Source organism: Engraulis encrasicolus, chromosome 23 (assembly GCF_034702125.1).
Source record: "Engraulis encrasicolus isolate BLACKSEA-1 chromosome 23, IST_EnEncr_1.0, whole genome shotgun sequence".
Classification (NCBI taxonomy): domain Eukaryota; kingdom Metazoa; phylum Chordata; class Actinopteri; order Clupeiformes; family Engraulidae; genus Engraulis; species Engraulis encrasicolus.
In genome coordinates, this window is record NC_085879.1 from 6,766,098 (window position 1) to 6,774,054 (window position 7,957).

The following is a 7,957-nucleotide window of genomic DNA, read 5'->3' on the forward strand; positions in this document are numbered from 1 at the left end:
GGGGAGGGGAGGGGAGGGGAGGAGGGAAAGGGAGAGGAGAGGAGAGGAGAGGAGAGGTCATGTGGAGTGGCACATGCTGGCAGCTCAGACCCAACACACACTCACTAGGTGCAAACAAACACCACACCCCCATTGACATGCAAAACAAAATAGCAAAACAACACAACCAGTCATCACCAGAGCACAAAATATATGCACAGGATATGTGCACAGGGTTTGACCTCAAGTGGGCTTTTACCTCTCCCACGTACCAGGGCTGCGAATGGAAGACTGCACAGCACACACACACACACACACACACACACACACACACACACACACACACACACACACACACACACACACACACACACACACACACACACACACCTGAGTTGGGCATCCAGAAAAAGGTTCAAACAGGCAGGCTATGCAAATATCCATCCCTCTTGTTGTTGGTCCAGTTTGTCATCCATCCAGCCAACACATTAGCCATACACCATTCATGTTATTTCCCCCTACATCCTCACTTCGATCCAGTACCTGGATCCTGTTCCTTATGTGTATACTTCCAATCCATTCAGTCATGCTATATCCATTAGTGACAGTTTCTGACAGTTATTTATTCTCATTTCCATCTAACCACTTGTACACTCTAAAAAGAGCTGGGTTATTACTTTGACTAAACCCCTGGGTCAATTGCTTTTCTATGAAAAATGGGTTAAATATAACCCATATTGGGTCATTTTCCGTACCCATTACCTGGGTTATTCGCTAGACCCACATCAGCACCCAGGCCCTGGGTCATTTCAACCCTGTAATCTAAGTTATCTTGTCAAGATATTTGAATTTTGAATTTTACCGCCCGGTCGCCATTGCCAAAACGGCTACCAGTAGACTACCAACGTCCAGAAGAAAGGACACCGGATGGCATGTGAAAGCATTGTTTCGGTAAGTGTGCGCCTTTTATTACATATAAACTTGCCATATTGCTTTCCGCGGTGTAAATATGCGTCAGCCGTGAGTTCCTGTTTGTGGCGAGTATATTAAGGCACATTTCATAGAAAGCTATACCCATTTCGAATAGGAGGAAACGGTAACTACTCTTTTAAGGGCAAGGAGCAAATGAATAAGCACTTTGTCATAACTGCAGCGGTTTGCTATCCTGTGGTGGATTTGGGAATATATTTGCTACATTTCATTGGAAAGAAGTATGTTCGTCGAGCCTTCGTCCAGGTTCTGTCAGTTAGCTAATAACCAAGACACTACGGTAAGGCATAATGTTAGCCCCTCTGGGATTCATTTGGTTGCTATTTCGCATAGCTTATAACGGCTGGTTGGCTGTCAGTGGTTGGGCAGATTCTTTTTAGGTAGAGGGCTAAGTGTGTCTACTCAACGATAAATTGAGGTTCAGTACACAGTGAGGCGATATACTTTCTACGCGGGCTGTGATACTACTAGCCTAATGCAGGACGCAACTGACACAAATCTGAGAAATTAGCTAACTATATCTAGCCGCTACGTGGCTCCACTCGACCTAGAATTCAGTTCATAACGACAGCATTTTCGTTTAGGGTCCGCAAGCTGGCATCTGGAGACTGTCTTCGGTTTCCACAAGTGTCATGTTAGTTCTACATACTGTAGGGGAGTCGACGGGCTTTCTTCTTTTTCTGTGTCAACTAGAACTAGTTTTATGAGAGCAAGTGCTTGTGTTGTGTGACTTCTCCTGACTCCTGCGATGTTCTTCCGAGCTCAGCTCACTGCGACTTGCACCTTTCACAAGTCCGAACTCTGATAAAGGCAGAGGGAGGGATAGCTCGCGCATGAAATATTACCGGTATGCAGGGGTGATAGCAGTCCGGCGCCGCGCCGGAAATCCGGCGTAGGGTGGCTGTAGAAAAAAATTAAATCTTTCCCCAATATTAATAAAATGATAAATTATCGCGTGGGCCTTCATTAATGTACGGTGAAAATAAATGAGCGCGCAACAGCCAGTTGTAAGAGACGTGAAAGGAACCCAATGAGCAGCAGCCCACAATATTGTATCATCCCGACACCTTAACAGCTGTAACATGTAAACAAAAATATGTCTCGAGTCACTCACCACCAGCACCACTGGCAGCTGAAGCATTGCAAAAATTAGCAATAGGCCTACAATGTTAGCACAAAACCGCATGGCTTGCTTGCTTGCTTTGCAATTTGGGTGTGTTAAACCATGTGGATGTAAGTGGAATACTTGTAAAGTTTTGTGATAAAGACAACGTTTGAAGGTAAGGCGATTTGGTATTTGCCCGCTGTATGCTGGCGTGTCGCCTCATGCTTGGAAATCATTGAGAGAATATATAGACTCGGCTGTCCCATTCATGTGCGCTAAATGACGGTGCAATGTTGACAAACTTTGATGGAGGTAGAAGTAGGCCTAGTTTCTTTCGAAAAAGTTTGTATGCTGAAAACGGTAGGCTAGGCTATGCCAGTCATGATACTTTTGCTGATGCGTTGCGTTATGTTGTCTATTGGACTAGCCGCGGCTACCATTTGCAACATGTCCAAATGATCATGGAATGCTTGAAATTGGATCGCTAATGTTTCACATTTTCACAACTAGTGTGTGACTGCTTTGAAATGGATTGAATCGACCAGTCTGCATAACGGATGTATCAATGTTTACAATTTACCACTTAAGAATGATTTTGGCATTGATTTGGACTGTTGATTGAAGGATGGTCTTTTGCGTCATTCCTAGACAAACCATGTGTCAAAAACTGATTTCAGAGAGATGTTCATAATAGTTTTGCTGACTGATCCAACCAGTGCGCGCTCTGTCACAGTCGTGCTGGGTGAAACTCGAACAGACTTGCACAGGTTCACCCTTTCTCTCTCGCGCGCTCCCTCATCGTAGCCTGTCTGCGTACTCGAATCGAATTATTCCACGCACGATGCACAGGTTATCTTGCCTGCACGCTCTCACTTGTATTGTAAAAAAGGGTGATACTTTAGCTGCACTCCTCGCGGGCAGGGAGCAATGATCAATATCAGACACTCCCATCATGAATTTCATGTGGCCAGGCCACCGTGTCCTAGACATGCAGCGAATGTTCATCTTATTGTCATGCCCCTGGCCTATTTTCAAGTAGTTTAATTCGGTCATTGTTTTTGTTGTTTTCTGTTGTTATCTTTGCAACTCATACATTGTAATGTGTGCACGAGTGGTTTTCATGTCTTTTAATTGACGACAAGCCATTGCGAAAGACACGCAGTAGTCACACAGTAGTCAGGTAGCCGGTTCCGACATCTATGGAGTCCGAAATTAGCGATGTGAACGTGGGCCTACACATGCAGCCAATTATGCGCGTGTCCCCTAAATATTCCTGTAAATAAAGGGCGTTTCCCTACAACGGGAAGGCAGGGGTTGATGGATAGACCATGGGGCCATGAGTATCTAAACATATATCAGGAAGTAGACAAGTTATATGAACAATGCCCCAATGAAAATGAAATGAATCAGCACACAGGAAAAGTAGCCTATATTACAGTGTCGTTACTGTACTTTGTAGTAGTATTGCCCCCTACTGACCTGTAGCCTAGGGTGTGGCTGCTGCTACATAGGCCCCTATGCAGCTTTGAGTTAATTCATGTGGTAAAATATGTGGGCTACCATGTTTTCAGAAATGCATTCTGGTGTTGAAATGTTGCATTGTGGTTCAATACCCACCTCAATAACTATACTGCAACATCACAAGCCTAGAATGGTTTTCTAACTGCATTCGTTGGTAGGCCTATTCGTTTTTACAGCTAGAATTGAACGTGGCCAGTTTCTTTCAGTCAATCTTAAGGGCTATAGCCTAACAAGATGAAAATCATCTGTGTTTTCGTGAATAACACTAGACACGAGGCAAAAATGAAAGCATCTCAAATGAGCATCCCAAAATTGGCCTTGTATGTGACGTATGAGAGACCCCCGCGCCGTCAGCCATTGGAACAGGAAAAAAAGTTCAGGCTCAGGATTTTTTTTTACTATCACCCCTGGGTATGTTAGGTGTGGTAAGTCGCATCGTGTGTTCGGGCAGCTTGCCTGTGCAAGAAAATGTTGTCGCGACAATTGTTTATTGTTTGTGTGTCAACTGGCGTTTCTTATCTCGTATGTGCTTTGCTTGCTTGGTTAGAGTCGTAGCTCTACCACAGATTCTGTAAGAGACTTATAAGGGCTGTGGCTCTACTACGTAGCTGTTTGATAAATGCGGATGAAGGCTACGCGTGGAAAACGTGTTTACATTCACCAGTCGTTGTGTTCCAAAATTACGGAGGGAATAGTTATCCAATTTCTTTCATTCACGAGCAGGGATGTGTTGCTTTGTTGACGCTACAGGGAAGTTTCCTGGTTTAAAGAAAGTTGTGGCTATAAGCAACAGCTACTTCAACAAGCTTTGCATGAAATCGTGCGTGTGTAACTTTTCTAGTGTGAGTGTGTGATATTGTACTCTGCAGTATTTACGAAGAGACTGGTTGGTTTATAGTTTTGTTTATGTAAATGAAAAATGTAAAGTTGTGTGTAGTAGTGAGACAAAAGCCTTTCATACATTTATTTAAGGTTGTCTGTTGTCTGTTTGAAGGTGTGTCTGCAAAGCTCTGAAACGTTTTGTCATTTTTGTCTCTTCTGCTCTGGATAAGGTGGACTTCTCTCCTCTGACCTGTTACCAAGACAGCTGGGTGTGTAGGAAACTGGAACTAAGTCACTGAAGAAGTAAACCGATGAAAACCGATTTGGATTGTCTGAGAGATGTAAGTCAGTGAGTTCAGGATAAATGTGTATCAACTGTATTGTAGGCTTATTACTTGAACAATAAAATCACAACAACTGCTTATTTTTCAGCTGTAGGACACAAGTAAGAGGAGAAGAATGCTGCTCAGCTGGGTCGGCGTCGGCCACACTACTTATTCAAGAAGCCCTTGGATATCATCGGCATGTATGAAGTAAGTTTTTAATGTCATGCACAACAGCAGGCGTGAATGCGCTCGCACACGCGTGCGCACACACACACACACACACACACAAACAATGAGAGCTGGCCTGATATTGTTCTTTGATGCTGTGAATGTGTATGGAATGACTACTGTCTGGTGTCACTTCAGACAATTTTGCTACGGTTTACTGTATGTTCTGTCTATCTGTCTGCCAAACTCTCTAACTTGTTGTCTGTCTTTTTGTCTTCCTCTTTGGGCACCGGCAGGCACAGTCATTCCGGTAGTCCGTTCCTCGATGGACGTGATGACCTGGCACCAAAACCGCTTAAAGTGTATGGAGCTGTGTCTGCATCGAGGAAAGAACGCGGCACTGAAATGTGAGTGTATGATCCAAGAATTGTAAACATGTGTACCAGTTGTACTATATATTTCAAAGTAAAATCCCAATTACTCATAGTTCTTTTTCTGCTGTAGGACAAGAGGACTACTGCTCTACTGGGTCTGTGACACTACTTATCCGAGGAGTCCTCAAACATCAGGATGTAGGAAGTAAGATCTTTTTATGTCATGCATAACAGCCCATGCGTGCACACACACACACACACCACACATATGCTCATACACACATGCGGACACATGCGCATGCACAGCCCCACTCTACACCACACACAGATAAACACACACAACCTTAAAGGGACACTGTGTGAGATTTTTAGTTGTTTATTTCCAGAATTCATGCTGCCCATTCACTTATGTTACCTTTTTCATTAATGCTTACCACCACCATCAAATTCTAAGCATTCATTATGACTTGAAAAATTGCACTTTTCATACATGAAAAGGGGGATCTTCTCCATGGTCTGCCATTTTGAATTTCCAAAAATAGCCATTTTTAGCTGCAAAAATGACTACTTGGACCATGCTAGAAAATATTTGTTTATTACTTAGTAAACTTTCATGCAAAGATCAAATTTGGCAATAGGCAGCCCAGTTTCAACGAGCAGCATAGTTGCAGTACCTTTTTTGACCATTTCCTGCACAGTGTCCCTTTAAAGGAAAATCCCTACTAGTTTCAACATCCAATTACATTGTTCTCACTACCACTGGCTTGTCAGGACCCAACAACGCAGTTCAGGATAAATGTGTATGTCAGCTGTATAATAACTGCTTATTTTTTGGCTGTAGGACACAAGTAAAAGGAGAAGAATGCTGTTCAGCTGGGTCGGCGGCCACACTACTTATTCAAGAAGCTCTTGGATATCATCGGCATGTATGAAGTAAGTTTTTTTTATATCAATGCACAACAGCAGGCGTTAATGCACACACACACTCACACACACACACACAATGAGGCCTGATATTGTTCTTTGGTTCTGTGAATGTGTATGGAATGCCTACTGTGTGGTGTCACTTAAGACAATTTTGCTACGGTTTACTGTATGTTCTGTCTATTTGTTTGCCAAACTCTCAAACTTGTCTTTTTTTTTGTCTTCCTCTTTGGGCACCGGTAGGCACAGTCATTCCGGTGCAGTCAAGTCAGAAATAACATTTTATATACCAGTGTGTGTGTGTGTGTGTGTGTGTGTGTGTGTGTGTATATATATATATATATATATACACACACACTACAGCACTAACCAAAATAATAAGTGATCTTAGGCTCAGCACTGCCGCAAACAAAGTTTCAGCACTTATCCTCCTCGACCTCAGTGCCGCCTTTGACACGATAGACCACAACATACTAATTGACCGCCTTGAATCTTGGGTAGGCTTGTCCGGTCACGTCTTAGAGTGGTTCAAAACATATATTACAGGAAGACAGTTTTTTGTCACCATCGGAGAATACGTCTCCAACAAGTATGATGTGCCTTTTGGAGTTGCTCAGGGTAGTTGCTTGGGCCCTCTCCTCTTCTCTCTCTATATGTTGCCCCTGGGCTCCATCATCAGAGAGCACAATGTTGATTTTCATAGCTATGCCGATGACACTCAACTATATATCTCTGTCGAGCCTAGCCAAACCACTGCCATTCATGCCTTGACTAAATGCATGTCTGCCATTACAGATTGGATGAACAGTAACTTCCTAAAATTAAATGAAGATAAAACTGAAGTGTTGCTCATTGGGCCTAAGAAAAAACGTGCAAAACTCCACTCAAGCCTAGGTGACCTAAGCATACACATTAAAGATAAGGTTACTAGCCTAGGTGTGGTCATAGACTCGGATTTGAGCTTTGAGCCTCACATCAACAAGATAACAAAATCTGCTTTTTTCCATCTTAGAAATGTCAACAAAGTGCGCGGCTTGGCCCCCCGACAAGACGCTGAGAAACTTATTCATGCCTTTTTCACCAGTAGGATAGACTACTGCAATGCTCTCTTCTCTGGTCTCCCAAAAAAAATAATTGACAAATTGCAACTCATTCAAAATTCTGCGGCAAGAATCCTAACAAGAACCAGAATGAGAGAGCACATCTCTCCTGTCTTGGCAGACCTGCACTGGTTACCTGTCTCATACAGAATCGACTTTAAGATTCTGCTCACAGTATTTAAAGCATTAAATGGACTTGCCCCTAGTTATATCTCAGACATGCTCTCTTTTTATGCCCCTGCTCACGCTCTCAGGTCCACTGATGCCAAGCTGCTAAGGACCCCCACCCCCCCCGCAGAAGAAGATCGGCGACGCCGCGTTTGCCTGCTATGCGCCCAAGAGATGGAACGCCCTCCCCATCGAGATCCGATCAGCCACCTCCGTCGACTCCTTCAAGATGCAGCTGAAGACCCACCTCTTCATCCTTGCCAACTCCTAGCTGCCAAGGCGTCATAGTGTCCCAGCTGCCGCAGCGCCCTTACTACTCGCAACCAGCCCTGGCAGGTGGCTCCCCTAGGTGGCCGCTGGTCTCTGCCTGAGGTTTATTCCTGATTATAGGGGGTCTTTTTTTCTCAGACTTCACTGAGCTTTTTTTTCCCCCTTACAAACTATGAATCAAGCGAAAGGGAGTTTTTCCTCACCCCTGAT

At 43.8% G+C, this 7,957-nt stretch overlaps 1 long non-coding RNA gene across 2 annotated transcripts; it reads left to right on the plus strand.

The window, feature by feature from the left end:
- Nucleotides 1-654: 654 nt before the first annotated feature.
- On the plus strand, nucleotides 655-7,680 carry LOC134440104 (uncharacterized). Of its 2 annotated transcripts, XR_010032906.1 has the most exons (7): nucleotides 655-930; nucleotides 4,648-4,758; nucleotides 4,850-4,950; nucleotides 5,208-5,318; nucleotides 5,416-5,490; nucleotides 6,127-6,218; nucleotides 7,564-7,680. It is a non-coding gene; the product is annotated as an uncharacterized LOC134440104 (long non-coding RNA). The 2 variants fall into 2 exon arrangements; XR_010032905.1 differs by lacking the exon at nucleotides 655-930 and having other exon boundaries at nucleotides 4,452-4,758.
- Nucleotides 7,681-7,957: the final 277 nt, after the last annotated feature.